The 20,601-nt window shown below is 32.6% G+C and overlaps 1 protein-coding gene across 4 annotated transcripts in view; it reads right to left on the bottom strand.

The window, feature by feature from the left end:
* The window catches only part of fz2 (frizzled 2), a 76,827-nt gene that overhangs the window by 50,727 nt on the left and 5,499 nt on the right, over positions 1-20,601 (bottom strand). For 2 of the 4 annotated variants that reach the window (XM_069036181.1, XM_069039074.1), the window contains exon 1: positions 2,802-3,188. The exons of 1 other annotated variant lie outside the window; for it this stretch is intronic. The gene's annotated coding sequence lies outside the window, so the exon portion shown is untranslated. Of the gene's footprint in view, positions 1-2,801; positions 3,189-20,601 lie in introns of those variants that run through there. One more of the 4 variants, XM_069037600.1, reaches the window with a different exon arrangement.

The following is a 20,601-nucleotide window of genomic DNA, read 5'->3' as shown; positions in this document are numbered from 1 at the left end:
TACTGTGCCAAATTTTAAAAAATTTGATCGAGGAATTTTAAAGTTATTACCTTTTAAAGTTTCGGGATATTTTACACGTGTTCTTATGAGAAATGGAGCAATGGTCGCATAAAAATTGATAAAAAACATATTTCAAAATGGCCAATTTTTCTTAAATTTTTCACACATAAAGTATCGATATCGTAGAGTTTTCTGATGAATTTACAAAAAAAGTTGGTCGAGGATTTTCCTTGTAATCGCTAATTACATGTGGAAAAACACGGTTTTTGAGGTTATGTATCTGTTTTAATTTCAACAAAAGTGAACAAAATGCATATAATTGACGTCGGCATGCAACATTACACTCATATCGCACGTTTTACTGCAGTTACGTTAAGAACTTTAACAGAAATCAATGAAAATTGAAATTCAGTGTGCTTTTGTTTACTTTCACGTACAGTCTTAGTCAAAAGATTGTAAAATCACATGTAAATAATTATCTAAATATCAAGAAAATAAACACAACATTTACTTGCAACTCATTACAATTCGTTTCCAAAAATTAAAAACTATTTTTTCAAATATTGATTTCTCGTAATAAACGTTTCATAGCATTATAAGAATTCCGCAACTTTTTGCTGAGATTGTTACTCCAGTTCATCCTTAAAAGCAAGTGTGTAAAAGCTAGTTAAAGAATAGAATAGAACATACTATAATATACTTAGTACAATACTTTAGGCTACTTAAACTTTCTTCTATGATTAAATACAACTTCAGTCTCAAACAGTTACAGTTGGTTGCAAAAAAACGGGAACTGTCAGAATAAAATTGACACATTTTTACAATTGTTCCATAGTGTGAAACCTTCTTACGAGAGATAGGTTATAATTAACGTCAAAATTCAATGACACTTTTTAAAATTATTTGATAGTTATTGTGAAATAGACAATTAATTGACAAATGAACAAAATCAAATTTACATTAGGAAAATATTCGTTTCCCGATTTTTTTGCAACCAACTGTACCTACAAGTTCTATAATATTATGATTTATAAAAGTGAAATACATTTTAATATCAGATATGCGCTTATACTCAAAGAAAATGAATTAAACATTTTTTCTGATATACGCACAACTCAAATTTTTCGATTTATGTATTGAATTGTGCTACCTATAGGATTTTTATAATTTTTGAGAAATAAAATATGAAATTTCTATTTTAAAAATAGCTGTCATATCTCGCAAAATCAAGATAGAAATCAGGAAGTATAGTTTGTCCAGCTAGATATAAAAATTACTAAATTCTACCCAAAGAAAGTATGTACTACCTAGCGTAAATTATTTATTTATGTATTTACCTTCAAGCAGTAACATTTTTTTGCCCTGAAATTATGCTCTAATTAATGTATTCTAGTGCATTTTGTAGTGTTAGGTTACAAGTCTACAATTTAGAAACACCCAATCTCTCGCTGGACGAAGTATAAGTACTAAAAAAAATGTAAATGGAATATATTTTTATAAATAAAATAGGGTAAACCACTAATAATTGTACTTACTATGTAATAGTATAGGTAACGGAAATACGTGTGTTATTTTTAACCAGTCAATGGAAGAACTCGCCAATTTACGAAACTTTTATTTATAACATTTTACAAAATTCGCAAAAGTTTTTCAAGATTATTTACCCCCCAATTTTTACCAAACGAGTCATTTTGTGTGATTAACTAGTCTCAATTTTTTTTTGTGACCATGAGAATTTTAATTTTAATTATTTAATTTTTTCTATAAAAATGTAACTTTTTTAACCAGGGCCCGTTTCTATCACAACAGAAAATAGGCGGGTATGTACGAGTATATTGATAAAAATGTCAAAAAATCTTTTCATTTAATAAGCTTTGCTACGTCTTAAAATTAGCACACGTATTTTAAATACATACACCTGTATAGTACATATATAGGTACTATTATTTTATTCTAGGCTACTTTTTAAAATAAGGAATTTTGGAAATTTGTTCCTTACTTATACAAAGAATCAGCTAAATAGTTATTTATGTATTAAGGGCGTAAAGTAGGCGTTTTTGGCCCGCGGAGTGAGATTAGAGCCCGAGGCCAAGCCAAGGGCTCTAACACGATAAGGGCCAAAAATGCCCTTTACGCCTGTCATACATACAAAATTTTTTGCACGAGACACTCCTAATACATTCCTAAATGAAAAAAGAAAATGCATTTGGGACGATACAATAGCACCCGGGCTCCGTCTTGGAAGGTCCTGTATATCCATAGTAATAAAACAATGGTTCTGTTATTTATAAATTTAAATGAAAACCACAATTAAAACGTGAAAGTTTCAGTTTATTTGCGTAAATAACGCAGCTTAATTATGTTACAAGGCGAAGAAAATGATAGCTCCTGTACACCATCCGATGTGGCAAAAGCTGCAAATTCAGCAGCCTTGAACTTATTGCCTTTAATGTCAACGAAAATTTATAAAAAGGCATATGGCCCTAGGGCTGAAAACCGGCCCTAGGGCTGAAAAGTGCTATTTTACGCCCGCTAACGGCGTCTTAAAATTCAATTTCACGCCCGCTCGTGCAAAAAAGAATTTATTTAAATGAATAAAGAAATGAAGAATTTATGAAGCGCCGTAACCGACTAAAGACATTGGAGATATTTGTTCCGATACATTTAACATTGTATGTTAAGCCAGAAAAAGAAACCATGAAGAAAACTGCGAAATACGCTTTTTTACATTTATAACTAGACCATAAAAATATTAAGCGTTAAAGTTAGCTAATAATTTAATAATTAAGTATAAACCATACCTGCTTGTATAAAACCGTACCTCAGTAGCATTGATAAGATAAAGTGAAATGGATAATCCTCAGTTGATAGGAAAAATACACTAAATATATCGATTCTTATGTTATTATTAACGCCAAAGTCACGTGAACGATACTTAAACAGAACCACCGAAAAAGTTCTCACTAAATGTCACATAGCATTTCCGACAACACTTTCTCGACGTCAATCACGAATTACAACATTACTATACTATTCAGTTTGAATTGATCAAAATGTCCCCATAACGATGAAGTACATGTTTGTATAGCTACCGTATACGATTTATCGATGAGTAAGTCATTTACTACATGATAAGAAACACTGATAACAAGTACTCTCGCGTTCGAGTTAGACTGAACGTTTTCCCGAAGGGCTCGATGTGTTTTTATCAGCGATAAGACCCCTCTAGTTGCTACCGTGCGCGACGCATTTTAACTGGCGTCGGTTTGCGACGCTCTATGCACATCTCTCTCGCCGCTACTAGAAAATGCTGAATACATCTCTCTTCAGAAGGGAAACGTTGTTGTACTTGTGGCTACATCGCGCCCCTCACTGAAATAAAATTCATTCTGTCCGGCAACGTATTCTTTCTTATTTCGTCTGGTACTATGTTCGACAATAAGTCGACAGATTTGTTCACCATTGGAAATTGCTACATTTTGTTTATACTGTTTGATCAATTTTCCTCCGATTAATTTTATCTATGTATTGTGTTTTACTAAGTTTGTATATGAGTGTATCTTCCTACAGATTCTTTTTAAATGGCGAATACATACTGAAAAAAGAAAAACAAAACATCATGTTTATTCAGGTTTCTTTCTTATAATCGTGTGTGGGGTTATTAACCAAAATTAATTTAAATACATTCTTATATTTCTATCCATTTTAATATTCTATGTATAAAGAAATTGATAGAACATTAATAGGGTTCATAAGACTTTTGTTGACCCTTGAAATTGTGACCAAAGCCTATCAACATTGCATCTACCACTCTACAAAAATTCAATTTCATCTAAAAGGAAATACTTCAAGAAAATCTAAAGAACAAACAATTAAATTTCGATCAAAATTAAATTACGAAAACGGAATTAAATTTAGATCTCTTCTATTCACTTCGCCCTTACGTAAATATCAGAGAAGGTTTGATTGATTTGAGAATTTAATGATATATTTGTCTGACGAAAACTTGAAAATTAAATTTAAAGTATGTATACACGAATCTAATTTTTTTTTCCTAATAAAGTTTTTTGTTGAGTGGTTCCCAATCATTTCATTTCTTGAATTTTATGTTAACTCACGGCTTATAAAGCGTCTCTCACCTGCTCTCCCCAAATCTGTTGTATCAAATTGTTACACCCATTATGATTTACGAGGGGAACACAAATAGATTAACGGCCAACTAAATTCTGTTTTACCTTAATAAAAAAAAGATAAGTCTCACTGAACTTTTGTTTGGACACTTTTAAATTAAATTTATGTACCCTGCATCAGACATCTATTTCTAACAGCAATTGTTAATCATCAAAAATATTGCAATACCTATACCTACAAAAAAAGACAATGTTACAATTATTACTCATTTAATAATACTTATTTATGAAATAACAATGCGATAATTTATACGCGCTACCAACGCAGGAAGCTTTTATGCTGGGGTGGTAGCAATTTGTTCAGTGAGAGAAATGTATGGGAATATAATTGAGTAAACATCTATATATGCGAAGGGCATGTGGCGTCATTACTGTTGGGAGACTTGAGCAATAGTTCTGTTTAACCATTGGATTAAACCCTGTGCATCCCCAGTCGCAATGAGTCGTAAAACACGTCGTAAACTCACGCCTGAAATCAAATAATTAAACGATAAAACAACCCTAATGCCTGTATTTTATTGCTTCTAAGATTGATGTTAGACCTGATTCTTGACGCTGTTACTTGATTTACGAGATTGTTTTGAAAACTATTTTAAATAAATGCAGAAACTTGACCTAATGATACTGTTTGACTAGTTACATATTTTATAAAAACTCTTTTCCATTATCAATATTTTCTGAACGTGTGTCTTCAAAAATGACAATTTTTTCTACTGTTTAAAAGGAACATATTTTACTTAGATTCCTTATATTCCCGAATTAAACTGAATATATGCCGTAGTTGTTTATATATGAGTAATAAATTTGGAATTAGGTAAAATGTGTTATATTTAACTTCTTTAATATATCAGTTATTTATTTCCATTTTGTACCAGTTAAATATTTAGAGTAAAACAATTTAGTAGTCTTAAGATTTATTTATGTAAACTAACCGTCCCAACACAACAAGGTGTAGGTTTTCAAAAACGCCTGTCTGGCGTCAGTAGTGGAGTCTGCCAGCAACATGTGGAAAGTCATTAGATTACCTTTCGTCGAGAAGCTTTATCATCAGTCAGCCCTCGCATGATAATTGTGTCAACAAATACTGGAAGTTGGTTTCAAGCTTATCATAGTCCATGGTTTCGCAAGTTGATGAAATATTAAAATTAACAGTTCACACAACCAAGAGTGTTCCTTTCTCGAATTACACTGCACGAGGGTCGTAAATCTCCTATAAGAATGCAAATAGGAAGATTTTCATATCAAACGAAATATGAAGGGGAGTTTCGCTTTTGTTATTCACCAATATCTATTCCACTTTGTCGATTTTTGTAGCAATTTTCTGCTTAGATATTGGAATAATTCTCAAATAGAATGAAAAATTAAAGATCAGAGCAAATTATTTACTTGATCAAGACGATCAGTTATTTCGTATACGGTTCTTTGAAAATCGTATCGTGTCTGTTCGTGAGACGTGACATGTTGCCCTGAACAAATTTTAAGTTTTCGTCTGATGACGCTTGAAAAGCCCCTGCCTGTCAACATCGAGGCCCTTCGATTGCCATCTGTAAAGAACCGGCGGAAACATTTGGTTTAAGCTTATTCAAATTTGTCATGTTTGCAGATGTTAAAAACATACATATATTTTATTTAGTAAACATGTCAATTTTTTTTAAAACAATTTTTGTTAGGCATAACAGTGGCAATTATTTGTTGTTCTTATGAACTACAGAAGCCTCTAATTAACTTGTTTGTTAAATAAAAGTGTTGGAAAATGTGTAACTGTAGATACACGTACTTGTAACTCATAAAACAAACATTAAACAAAGTAATAACTTGGGTTGAGTTTGAAGTTTATATTTCGAATCAAAATTAGCTGGAACAAAATTAATGTATGTAATAAATACAAAGGTGAAACTTTTTTTAAAGTTAGAAGAATGATTTTTTTTAATGACATAATAAACATAAAATAGTTATTTGTACAACTAGTTATGAAAGTCATACTTTTTTTCATGAATTTGCAGTAGGTACGATTAACGAGGGCGTAGCCCAAGTTAATCAAGCAAATAAGTGAAAAAAGAGACTTTCATAACGTGTTGTACACACTATTTTTTTTGCATATCTATGTAAGTTGAAAAATTTGGTCTAAAAGGATTTATGAAAAATTACAAAAAAAAAAAATTGGTATGCTTTGACAATCATCTCCAAGCAAAAAAGTATTACTTTCACTACGATTTTTCGTGTAAAAAAATGTCATCAGCATAATGATAACCTATATTAGTTTGTCTGACGACTGAGTTGGGTTGAGTATATATGATTGCGAAGTTATTAACACAAGAAAATATCAAATCGGTTTTAAATATGTATTTCATAAATTTGTTTGCAAAAGAACAAAACTCGAAAGTAATTGGCACCACACTTTTGTCGAGAAACTATGACAATTAAATTCACAAATCTATGTTCAATATTTGCAAACTTGTGTAATATACAGGATTATTCACGGAAGTTGAGGAGCCTAACCAGGTAAAAATGCAACCCAAAATACATTTGACAAAGCATACATTGTGTCTTGGTATATAAAAATTAAATCAGGATCCAAGTAGGTATTCTTTTAGTGTGAGAGGTATATCTGTCATTACATTTTTCGTTCACATTTAGTATGTATTTGAAAATGTTTTCGAACCATGACAGAACCGACATGATCCTACTTACTCATTACTTTTGTGATTTTAATTGCTTATTATTGTTATTAAGGCCCGGTTTATTCCCTTCAAGTAACTTTATTTGAACGGTAATTACCATGGATTCACCAATAGCAGATTCTAAATCATAGCAACTACTGGCCAGATAAATTTACTTGAAGGGGAATAAACCGGGCCTAAATCATACTTTGTTGAAAGAGGTATTTTTCTGTCAATACTTGACACCCATTAATTAGGCTGACGTTAAAAACTATCTGTGTCTTATGTGCATTTTGATAATGTAATCGCGATCAAGATAGCTTTATAATTTGTATTTTGGGTTGCATTTTTACCTGGTTCGGCTCGTCATCTTATGTGAATAATCCTGTATGCAAGTAAAAAAATGAACATCATTTTTTCGTGGGTGGTCCGATATTCTTTAAATGCGAACAGAAAAATTGCTTTGAAAAGATACAACATTTCAAGTTAGAAAATAATTTACATTTAGGTTGACAATTAGCTGTTTATAAACTTGATAAGGACACGGAATCTTGAACGATTTGTCATTCAATTGACATAAAAATGTAAAACTGGCTTTGGGTGCAACTAACCTCACTTTAGATTTTTGTAATTTTTATCATATTGACATGCCAAAAATACACTGTCAAATAATGTCAAATAGTTTTAAACGTCAATCATAATAACAATAAAGCGTGGCTTACATTAACATTTTTTGTATTCTGTACTTCAAAGTTGAAAGTTGTCAAGTACCTAAATGTCAAAAATAATTGAAATAAATAATTTCATAGATACGAGTAGCTTCTTAATTCCACGGCAACCTTAATCCAAAGACTTTTTGATGATACGATACCAAGGCGGCCTCTATTTTAACAGGCTAGGACACTGGCTGTGTTGCCAAATTTCTTAGTGAGCCATTCCATAGCATCCTGAGTTTCAAAAATATTGGCACTTACATAGAAAGGCAGTTCCTTCAAAAATCATTTTGACAAGACAATTAATTTCAGTAATTGAAAAAATAAACATGCCACACAAATGTTGCGTACCCAATTGCAAGTCAAATTATGCTTCAAGGAAGCCTTCCTACGTTAGCGTTTTCAAATTCCCATCGAAGAAGATTAGAATGGATGCGGATTTTGGAACCAGAAAACTGGCGCGTTAACAAGACTAGTGTGATCTGTGAAAGTCATTTTAAACTTACGGATATGATCGGTACCGAGAGGAAGCGTCTCATTGCGACTGCAAAAGGCAAAACCACTTTCGGTTGTTGCTCGTTCCATTAGGTCTAAAATCCATTTTAAATTATAAACCTGTATTGGTTGTAGGGTCCATACACCCTTGTGAGTAGCTTTTGCAGTTCTTATTTATTTTTAACAATTCATACTGCACCTTTATTAGTCTTTAATGGTGTTGTCGTGATCTGTACAGTGTACAGGTGGCATGCGTTGGAATTTTCACTGGAGCTAATGCAATCACGGTGAACTAAAAAGACTTCTATCTTCATTTTGGATAGGATACTTGTTCAGACTACAGGACTCTATGAAATTTTACTAACAATAGCTATCTTATTAAACAGGATACACATAATTCCCTTGACTGGGACACCTGATATACTTTGACTGAAATAAAATTGCAATACGAGAATTAGAAAAATCTTTCAGTGATGATTGACTGACAGCTGGCAATGACCAAATAGTGAGTGACAGCGAGTGATCACAAAACTTCAAAACTAGTAACTTTTTTTAAAGGTTGGCGAAGCAACGTTGCCAGACGTTAGTGCGCCATTCCGCAGACCACTTTCTGAAGTCACGGCCTGTTAAAATAGAGACCGCCTTGACGATACTTAATATTTTTTTCTGGTAAGTATCTATTTCAAAACCACCCTGTGCATATAACTATGAAATAAGTTTGATTGTTATTATTTTCCTTTATTATTTTCATTATTTATTATATCATTTTTAAGACAATTTATTGTAAAGTATGAAAATAAACTAGGCAAAAATTAATAGGGAATTCCACAATTTTTGTTGGAAAGTAAAATAATTGTCACAATCCTCTCACGTATTCTTAAACACAAGATACATTAAAATGTTACAGGTACTTGAAACATTACATTTAATGTGTATATTAATATAAAGAGCGATCAAATGAATTTTTAATCGAGTTATTCATAATTTCGAAGTCGTATGTCATTACTTGAACTCCACGCTCCAATAATCACAGCGCGAAACACAGGTTGATCTCGACATATCAGTTGGAAAAGACATACGGATTCAAATCCATGGATGACTCGATTACAAATTAATTTGATCGCTCGATATTTCTAACACATTTCATTTTAAACTGTATTTATAAAAAATTCAAAAAAGGAAAATTTCCCTATTCATTTTTGCCGTTTATTTAATTGTTAAATGAAAATTCGGACCACTTAGTGTTTAATACAATAATAGTTTGTTATTATACCGCTTACACGAAATCACTTTTTCCTTAAACTAAAAACTTTTGAAAAAAATTACATATACAGGTGTCCCAAAAAAAGACGAGTCCGTAGCTCCCTTATTTATGGTATGATTTTAATTATTTATACACCAAATTAAATGGTTGTGAATGGACTACAAAATGACCTAATAAAATCACGAATAGCTTCAAGACTAAACTATCAAAATCTAATTTTTTTTAATTCGAACATATACTTTTTTTTAGTAATTCCAATAGAAATTTTTATTCTGAAAACAACAATGTGTCACAAGTATACACTTACATACAAAAAAAAAACACTACTATAATACATTCATTTTTGTTTTAGACCAGAGAAGGCTGTTTAAATTTTGTTTAATCTTGGTATCGGACCCGTCAAAATGACAAAATTAAAATAGTTCGAGCCGCCAATGTCAAATTTGACATATAATTTTTTCTTCCGTGTTTTGTGTTCCAAGATGCCGTATTAAAAGGTACCTAATTTATTTTTAAATTTGTGCAATATTTACATTTATCACTAAATACATTATTGAGTCCTAGAAACTATGTAATTAATTGGAAAATGATAATGCTTCGCTAGATGGTCATGAACTCATGAATTTTGACAACAAAGTCTAACCTCAAATATTATTTATACATGATGTATATTGTCACTGAGCCACAGTCTTACCATACAACTCGCCAAATTTCCATAGCCTACTCTGGTCTAAAACAAAAGTGAATGCACTGTATCTACTAACTTAAAATATTTGTACAGTTTAGCCTTGAAGCCCTTGGCGATATACGTGATTTTATTAAGCCATTTTGTAGCTAACCACAATCATTTAATTTGGTGTACAGATAATTAAAATCCTCCGGTAAATAAGGGAGCTATGGGCTCGTCTTTTTTTTTTTTTGGGGGACAGCCTGTATATCAATTGACGATGTATATTAAGGCAGAAAATATTTTTTACGCGTTTCCTGAAAGAGTACTAAGTAGGTGAATTACATTTTAAATAGGTAAGTACATTAATTATCCTGATTACCTGATAGATGTATTGTACCTAATACATAATTTAATTTTCTAAAATGAGACATTACATATAGCTTTTACAATAGTTAAAACCAGTTGTTATTAAATAATGTTTCTTTTTGTACGCAGTAACAATAGATAACACTCCCGAATATACAGGAACCTATACAATAACGTTAGATACCATAATTTTGGATCATAAATCCTGTGGAAACGATTCGATAACCGGTAGCAAGTACCCTATAAATAAAAGATTGTATACATGTAATACAACACCTGGATTATAAATAAATATGTAGTAGGTCGCGATAAAATACAACTGTACGTACAATCAATAATTTTATTGTATTTAAAACGGAGCGGTGTTAATGGTGCCTCAGAGAAATATGTACTTATTTTATGTAAGTCTTGTAGAAATGATAGGCAGAATTATAAAGATAAGCCGGTTCGTTTGACTAAAGTTTTTTATCAACCCGATGAGTCCATAAAGTTATAAATCATAACTGAATAGTCTATATGTAGAGATTATATTAAATAATATTGAATAAATATCGTTAAAACACAAAGAGAGCCACCAATGTTTGCATTCTAAATAATGGTGGTAATAAGGTTTTATTGCCATAGTAGCTATTAAACTCTTGATAAACATTTTTACTGCTAGATTTGGTAAAGTGGTATCATAATGGCCATTGAATGGAAATTAAAACTGATTTTATTTATTGCATTTAATGCAGAAATTATCCAAATATTCGTGTACCTGAGTTGTTTTAAAGAGCGCGAATAATCTTATCTAAATTAGTAGAAGTAGTAGTAGAACATCTGATGAAAGTACTGTCGTAAAAAATTTAAATAATTTAAGAAAATGTTCAAATAATGTCCTACTTTCCTCAATTTCATTCTGATGTCTGTGATTGGAGTCGGTGACTAAGAATTCGCATGGACTCATATGTTACATACTTGAGATTTTTCCTGGATCCATTTTCGGTTTCATCAGGGAAAGCAGTAAGTGGTGTAGTGAACTATAAAATATGGTCCTAAGTGCGTTCAGGAATGTATTCGGTCAGATGGTAACCCGTACTGTGGTTCTTATCACTCCCGGACTCCATCAATCACCCGGAACTTTGACCTCGCACCGGAACTTGCACGTGTGCCACATTACGGGTGCTAGCCAATAGTGTCGTTAATGGTGACCTCCCTTTTTGATGTGCCGTATACAACGCTGAATGTAAAAAACATTAATTTGATCCTAGGTTCTTAAATCGTTTCCGACTAACAGGTGGCTCTCAGAACAATTCATTTATATTAAGCTTTGAAATTGTGAGAAAGGTATACTCGTATTATATACGCCGTCAGATACTTACGTTTATAAGGATTGTAAACATAATCACTACAGGATTAATTATTGTCACCGAATTTTAGGGTTAAAACAATTTCCTAAAAGCGCAATACTTTGTTTTTAACGAGTCGTATTACAGATTTTATCATTTAATGCGTTAGTTACTTTATACATTTTTAATAATTTAATGACTTGTACTTTAGTAACACGCACAAAGTTAATTTATGACATATTGCGTGTTTTTTAACTTTTTCAAACTTAGCAGTGCTGGTAATATGTAATTTAGTAAACAAAAATAGATTTATTTTTGTATTTATTTTTTAAGAAATAAAGCAGTTCATACAACGGATGACTATTTCAGTTTTCACTTAGGGTTGGCTATGGATCGTTCTCAGTTTTTTGTGTTACTCTAGACACACAAGAACGACAAATGTCAATGAATACAATTGACATATCGGGTGTTTTTTTAAAATTCACCTCATAGTAGGCGTTGAAGAGTCGATTGTGAACGCACTATACAGGTTACGGATCACGGAGTGGTGCGTTCACAATCGACTCTTTAACGCCTACTACGAAGTGAAATTAAAAAAAAAACACTTGATATAATATAACACACATAACACGGTGCCTGTCTAAAGTAACACAAAAAACAAAGAACGATCCATAGCCAACCCTAAGTGAAAATTTAAATAGCTATGCTTATTGCAGCGTGGAGTTTAAGAAACGACATACGATTTCAGATTCATGGATAACTCGACTACAAATTAATTTGATCACTCTTTATAATCAAGAACGGCTGTGAAAAACAAAAGCATTGAAAACGTGTGGAGCAGCTTTACATACAGCTTGTCCCAAAATTGGCGTACAAACTATTTACTACCTTATCGAGGATGTTTAAAAGTATGTACATGAAAAAAATATGGAAAAAATATTTCCGACAAAAAAATAAATAACCCACCACCACCGGCGGCACGGAAATTTTGCCGGAGTACATACACTATTATGGATAATACTATCAAGTAATAGTGCAGTGCTTATCAACATAATTACCGGCGTCTCGCCTCCATATTTTGACTTTTTTGTGTTTTATGTTCTGTGTCAATGATAAGGAATTTCCTCACGATATGACATGAGTATAATAATATACCTTTGTGAATTTCAACTACCAATGTGTTCTCTAAGCCCAAAATTTTTAAATTTTTAAAAAGAGATTGCGGTACTATTCCCGTTGCTGAAATTATAAGTGGTAAAATCGAATTTTTTTCTAAACACCAAAGATTTCTCATAGCAACGGAGAGTTCTAAATATTTATTAATTGTGTTATATGTCTCTGTTATATTGTGTGAATTTGGAACAGCTATATCTAAAAGAAATGCTTGCTTTTGTTGTTTATTTAAAATAATAATGTCTGGTCTGTTATGCTGAATATGAATGTCAGTTAAAACTGTACGATCAAAATATAATTTGTACTTGTCATTTTCCAAACAACTTTCTGGTTTATAAATATAATGTGGTTGTGTATTCTTTAATAAGTTGAATTTAACTGCTAAATTCATGTGTATAATTTTAGCGAATATATCATGACGTTTCTTATATTCGCTTTGAGTCAAAATTTAGTAGTATAAATAACGTAAACTAATTTATTATTATTAACGATAATACAATGTAAATAAAGATATATTCGTTGCAATGTTACCGTAGAGGATTTAAAATAATTTTTTCGATTTCCAAACCTTCTAAATTCTCTGTTATGCAGGATATATACATATAGATATTGGTAGTGAGTGATCTCGTACTTTGTGATATGTACGATTAGACGTAGCTGCCATGACAATTTCATACATCCGCCAAATCAGCAAATAAGTCCAATAGCATTTTTTAAACATTTTTCTGACGTTTACGGTAATCTCTTCTACATCGTAGTGCACCATTAAGTACGTCATTTTTGGGACACCCTGTATTTAGACAGACGTAATCTAAAATTCTATTTGTAAATTACAGTGCCATTAGACCGTATCTGAGGAACATAGGTTCGGTCAAATGTTGGCAAGGGCGCCTCATTCATCTACTGTCGCGAGCAAAAAATTCTGGTCGTCAATGTCATTTCAAAATTTGGTTAGATTGTCACAAATAAAAAAATTTCCCTGCCTGATTATGCCCACGTCAACAAACTGTCAAAAAATTAATTAATCAACATCAATTAATGTCATACAACATGATGACAGGTTATGATATTTAAGACCGTTTTACAATAGAGCATTTTCCATTGCGTCAAAGCATGATTTTGACGACCAGTTTTTTTTTGCTCGCGACAGTAGGAACTGTTGTCAAACCAAAACCATTTTTGATCTTCGTAGATGACATAATGAATTATTCAAGTTAAGTCATACATTTTCATTTTTCAAATGTTTTGTTTTTAACAGATTCTATCGATCATGATTTTTTTTATATGACAAATGAAGAGAGGTCGGTTAAAAACAGGACTTAAACTAATTTTATCTACGGCTGCTTGGATAAGACCTTATAATCACATTCATTTATAGTCATTTGAGTTGCATAATGTAGTCATTACCGCACTGGTTTTATTACGTAACGCATTTTTATTTAGAAGCAAACGGACAAAATTTATTGAAAGACAACAATAGTGAAATGAATAGCTATAGTTTGTCTCAATTCTAAATTTCCACCACGTGTTGAATTATGTTGGCAAAATATAAATATTTCTAAATTGGGGATTCTTATAACCAAAGTTGGCGATATAGTTACATATTTAATAAATATGATTCGAAAACATTAAAATTAGTTCATAACTTTATTTTGCTTTTAGAATTTGATTTTCTACCTAGTTACTTGCTGCATTTTAAAAAAGGTTTTCGTTTTTTTCCTTTATTCTAAAATTTTGAGTTGTAAAAACGGAAATTGACACATAACCTAACAAATACAATCTGACGCGTTTTTCACCAAACAGTGTTGCCGGTTGTTTTTCCAGCGTAGATTGCAGTGTTGGTGGAAATTTAGAATTGAGACAGACTTTAGGTACTATTGCGGGCAAAAAAGTGGGACATCAACGTCATTGTCTTGACTTTTAATGTGAAATAACGCTTATCTGATTCTAACCCTACTTTGAATTGATTGACGTTGTCATTAAGTATTGCAGGTTGTACGGAATGTTTGTAAGTAAGGACGTAGTGAATATTTATTTAATGCAAAGTCCCGATCAAAATCTATCTTTATCAAACGAAGAGGGCATTTGGAAAAGTAAAATAGGAGTTAAAATAAATTTTTAAACTGTCAGATAGAATAGTGTCAAAAGAAATGACAATAAAGCTTGAACTACATCGAATTTTTCAAAACTGACAGAAATTTGATGTCCCACTTTTTTTGCCTGCAATAGTACTTATTGTATACTCCAATTTTTTTTAAATCAATTGTCAAAGTGTTGTCATGTTGGTATAAACCATTGGTTATTTGATAGTTATTAGATTGGCAACGTAAAATGTCAACTCAATTTCAGATAAATGTGCATCGAAGCAAGCCATGAAAATCTGATTTTCTGTTGGTATCAATTGGTATTAAAGCTAAAGCTAGTGACTTTGGTTTTCAAAGTTGCTTGCTCTGCGCGAACCCGATTTGACAAATTTTTCAGTTTTTGTTCGTTTTAATATTGCTGATTTCAAAAGCAATGTTACGTCTTTTACTGATTAAATTAAAGTAATTCTTATTTGTTTTTGTCTTTGTATTTTTACCAAGTAAAGATTTATTGGACATGACCTTCATAAATGTGATTTTTGTAATGTAATTAAATTAAAGGTGCTTTTACAAATGCACAGCTCACTTGATGAACATTTACATATATGAAGTCAATTATACAGGCTGCCCCCCAAAAAAAAAAAGACGAGTCCATAGCTCCCTTATTTATCGGAGGATTTTAATTATCTATACACCAAATTAAATGGTTCTTAATAGGCTACAAAACGGCTTAATAAATTCACGTATAGCTCCAAGGGCTTCAAGACTAAACTGTCAAAATATTTTTTTTTAAATGGGATCACATTCTTTTTTTTTAGTAATTCTGATAGAGATTTTAATTCTGAAAACAACAATGTATCACAAGTATAACTTCACATAAAAAAAATAACACTAACTTTTGAAACCAATGACGAGCACCAAGCGAAAAGCTATCAAAATGCATTGCGTTACAATGTAATAACTAATAACCAAATTAAGGTAGCCGGAAAAACAAATGACAAATAATAAGATGTGGGATTGCGCAAATATGCCGCCAATGTTTAGCGCAAAATGGAACATAGACGATATTAGTGTTTCTTTTAGATTTTTTTTTGTGAATTTTTGGTATTTAAGTGTATACTTGTGATACACTGTTATTTTCAGAATAAAAATCTCTATCAGAATTACTAAAAAAAAATATGTAATCCCATTTGAAAAAAAATATTTTGACAGTTTACCTTTGAAACCCATGGGGCTATACTTAAATTTATTAGGCCATTTTGTAGCCTATTAACAACCATTTAATTTGGTGTACAGATAATTAAAATCTTCCGATAAATAACGGAGTTATGGACTCGTCTTCTTTTTTGGGGACACCCTGTATATGTCAGTCATTTTGATTTAAAGGCGCTTGCGCTATTGAAGGCGCAATTATATTTAAATAAAAATACAAAGTTGAATGAGTTTCCGAAAACAAGGATCTAACACAACGAGAAAAATTGGCTATGATTAGATTACGTGAAGAAATGCAGACAGAAAAACCGACCATGCTAAATTGCAGTAAAGATGCACACATCATATTCGAGGTATTTTCTTTTAATATATGGGTTCGTCACTGCGAGGAACTGATTAGAGAGAACTTGAAAAAATTGATGAGAAATCTACCAATTGAGGACATTCCTCTTCCGCAGAATCATATTCGGAAGACGATTGGGGGTTAGATTCTGAAAATGAATAGGTAAACTGCTTATATGTATAACCCATTAAATAAATTCCCATTTTCCTGTATATGTTAAGTTGCACTTTTTAGTGTGATTATCGTCTTTATTTCTTGTCTTTTGGTATAAAATTTGGTTACACCTGAAACTTTTCTGACATTTGAAAATTACTGATATAACCTCAAACCTGATCTAGGGAGATTTTAGGAGTTTTAGGGTGGTACAGCCTGGTCTTTGAGTGAATTTTGACATTGACAATTGATTTAAAAAAAAAGGACTATAAATACATAATACAGTTCTTGCATTTTGTTCGCCCAGTTGTCGGCATCGACTTCGTTTTGGTCTTCAGTCACTGGGCTTGGCACAAAAAGACTCACTTTCACTGATATCATATACTATTCTCTTTTGCGTTGCTCGCACAAGAGACCACTTTGTAATACACGCCATACTGGAAAAACGACGCAAACTGCAGTGACACCTCCAGAGACGCTCGTCTCTTGCACTCCAGGTCGTCCTCGAAACAGGATCACACACGTTTCCGTTCCAGGTTCTGGTACTTTTCTCACTTGACGTGGGGGTAACCCTAATGTACATTTTTCGAAGTCACTTCACTTCCGAGAGCCGCGATAAGACGTAAATGACCCAGCTCTCAATTATGAAATAGTATATTAAAGTATGTATAAGTGGATAAAAAGGTCTTTAAAACACGTGCGATTTTTCGGGCACGACGGCGCAGCCGGAGTGTTCGAAATAGAGTAAGTGTTTTAAAGACCAGTTATCCACGAATACTTTACGCTATTTTTTTTATTGGTACACTTTGAAATCATAAATATTACAAAAAATGGAAATAAAAACGTGAATAGATTAGTGATGTGACATGAATATACCTTTCGTTGTCATGGAAAATGAAAAAAATCAAAATTAATTTCCGATCTGTCACTTAATCTCAACTACACTACTCAAAAAATAAAAGTAGTCACTTTTTTGAACGTCGATATTTTTTTTATATTTTAAGGGATTTGAATCAAACTTGGAGTGTATATTGAACCGTCATTTATTAAAGTAATTACAAAATTGTACGCGAATGCTCCTTGTTATAATCAACTTAGTACCTCAAATGTTCGAACAATACAAAAACTAAAATGAAAAAAATCACTTAAGAAGAAATGTTTAAATAGACTTTGGACCATTTTAGTCTTAAACAATATTAGATCATTCTGACAGTTCACTAACATTTAAAAGAAGCAATGGCTCAGCAATTAACGTCGACAGAAGTTAATAGAGCTGTAACGTTACGCGAAGAAGGACATCCACAACTTTATGTTGCCAAACAGCTTGGGGTTGTGCAGGAAACTGTGTGGAAGCTTTAGAAACGATACCGAAAAACAGGTACCGTAACAAGGCGAGCAGGTACAGGTCCAAAGAGTAAAACTACTACAGGTGATAAGCATGTTCTGCGATTGCAGGCCCTTCGAAATCGCACACATACTGCTCGGAACCTGCAAAAACATCTAGTGAGAACAAGAGGAACAAGAATTAGCGACCAAACAGTCTGCAATAGGTTAAGAGAGGCTGAATTGAGAGCAAGACGTTCTGCAAAATTCCCCAATTGACCAGAGAACATCGTTAAAGAAAATTTGAATTTGAACGAGAAACTGGCAACTTCGTCATTGGACTCCTGTCATGTTTAGTGATGGGTCCAAGTGTATTCTGTCAGGTAATGGTGAAGGCGTAAGAGTCTGGAGGAGGGCTTTAGAAGATTTCATGTCAAATACAGTGCATGAAATCGTCCCTTTTGGTGGTGTATCCATAATGGTGTGGTGTGGAATAACAATAAACACTCGCAAGGACCTTGTTTTTCTTCGCAATGGTGACCTAACAGCTCGAAGGTACATTGATGAGATTTTAGAACAAAATTTTGTCAACAACATTTGCTCTTGGGATCACAGAACGTCAAGTGATCCCAAGAGCAAATGTTGTTGACAAAATTTTGTTTTTATGCAAGGTAATGCCAGACAGCACATTACTCACATCGTCACTGATTATCTTGATGATCACAAAATGGATTGACCCGCATGCAGCGCAGACATAAATCCAATCGAACATGTTTGGGAACAATTAGGGAAACGTGTTGGAGGACGTCCAAATCCTCCAATTACAACTGAACAGTTGGCATAGGCTTTAGTTGAAAAACGGGTCAATTTTCCCCAAGATGAATTGCGAAGGCTTATTCGAAGTCTGCAGCGACGTTTGGCAGGCAAGAGGAAGCCACACCAGATATTAACATCACAATTGGTACAAATTAGCCAAATTGTCAGACTTTTTTTAATCCAATTTGATTTCAAACTCTTTATTTTTGCACATGTTAGTACATAAATGTTAGTAGTAGGTTGCTCCAGGGTCTCTCTGTTTTTAATTTGTTAAAATAAGTTCAATAATTAATGGTTCCTTACATATTCCAAGTTTGAATGAAATCTCTTAAAATACAGGGTGTTTTCGAAGTTGAGGGGTTCCTTGTAACACGAGATACTATACATTATTCCTAAGAATTTTAGCCTAAATCTTCTTAGTAAAATGTTTGTATTAACGGAGATAATTGGTTGTATATTTTTATTGTTTTCTAAAATTTTGAGTCCGGTCCTGTCTATTTCTCCGCTGTCCTAGATTAATAACTGACGTGGCCCAGGATGGTGTCTTTCTGGAAATCGCTCTGCGTACTCTCTGGACGGCGCAGCTGCATTCTGATAACGTGATAACGTTGCCCATGCATTAGCAACATATCTGTGAGCTCATTATTTTCGTAATGATAAAGCCATTCCGACTAATTAGATGACAACTCTGACAGTATTTTTTATTAACGTCCATGCTCATTTGATTTTTTTTTTGTCAATTCTAATTTCTAACAAATCAGCGCAAATTTGAGCAGGACCGGTTTCAAAAATTTCAAAAAGATTAACTTATTGTATCTTCATTGCCGTACACATTTTACCAAGGTGACTTTGGCTAAAACTCTTTAGAACAACGCATACTATCACAGGTTAAAAGGAACACCTCAACTTCGAAAACACCCTGTATAAAAAAAATATCGAAGCTCAAAAAAGTGACTACTTTTATTTTTTTCATTTAAAAGATTAGGTAAGATTGTTGAATATTTGATTAAAGCTTTTGAAACGTTTGTTAGTAGTATTTTATTTGATGTTACAAGGTACTCCTGTCAGATCAATCATTAATAAGTTAATATTTAGACTTCACGTTTCTCCGGTCCTCTCGGATTGTTGATGATGCCATGGAAACTTTAAAAAACGCGCGTTTTTAAAAGTTCGATTTATGCACGCTCAGGCGTGTTTTAAATGAGCAAAATAGCTTACCAATAAAAAAAAATTAAAAACAACGCGTTGTTTACAAACAGAATTAGCTGGTTGTCCTGGTATTGAGCAAATTGTTTCAATCTTATCGCTTTGATTTTGAATGAAAACGATTGAAACTGACATTTAACAACTATCAACTATCAAAATCAAAAATTGATTTTTTTTTATTAATAATTAGCAGCGGTAGATAAAATGATGTACATAACACGTGGGCTAAAGCATATTACAGGAAACTCGTGTGTTACAGATGAACTCGGGCTAACGCCCTCGTCATCTGCAATCTTCACACTCGAGTCCTGTAATATTGCTTTTATCCCACTAATTATGTAATAGTAGTTTATTTGACGAGTTTGTGTGTAAATTGGGCCTTTTTTGGCACGCGTGGACCATTTTAAAGGCCCACGAGTGCCAAAAAAGGCCCAATTTACACACAAACGAGTTGAATACAACGTTTTTTTGTTCGACGAGCCCCTTAAAGGCTCCAAATCGCTTAAAACCTTTAAAATTAGCTTGACGTTTCGTTTTGACAAGTTGTGACATTTATCAAAATCCGTTCGCATAGGAGAAAATTCTCAAATTCTGACAGTGTCGAA

Source organism: Tenebrio molitor, chromosome 1, assembly GCF_963966145.1.
Source record: "Tenebrio molitor chromosome 1, icTenMoli1.1, whole genome shotgun sequence".
NCBI classification, from domain to species: Eukaryota; Metazoa; Arthropoda; class Insecta; order Coleoptera; family Tenebrionidae; genus Tenebrio; species Tenebrio molitor.
The sequence above is the reverse complement of the archived record's forward strand: the minus strand, read 5'-3'. Positions and strand labels throughout refer to the sequence as shown.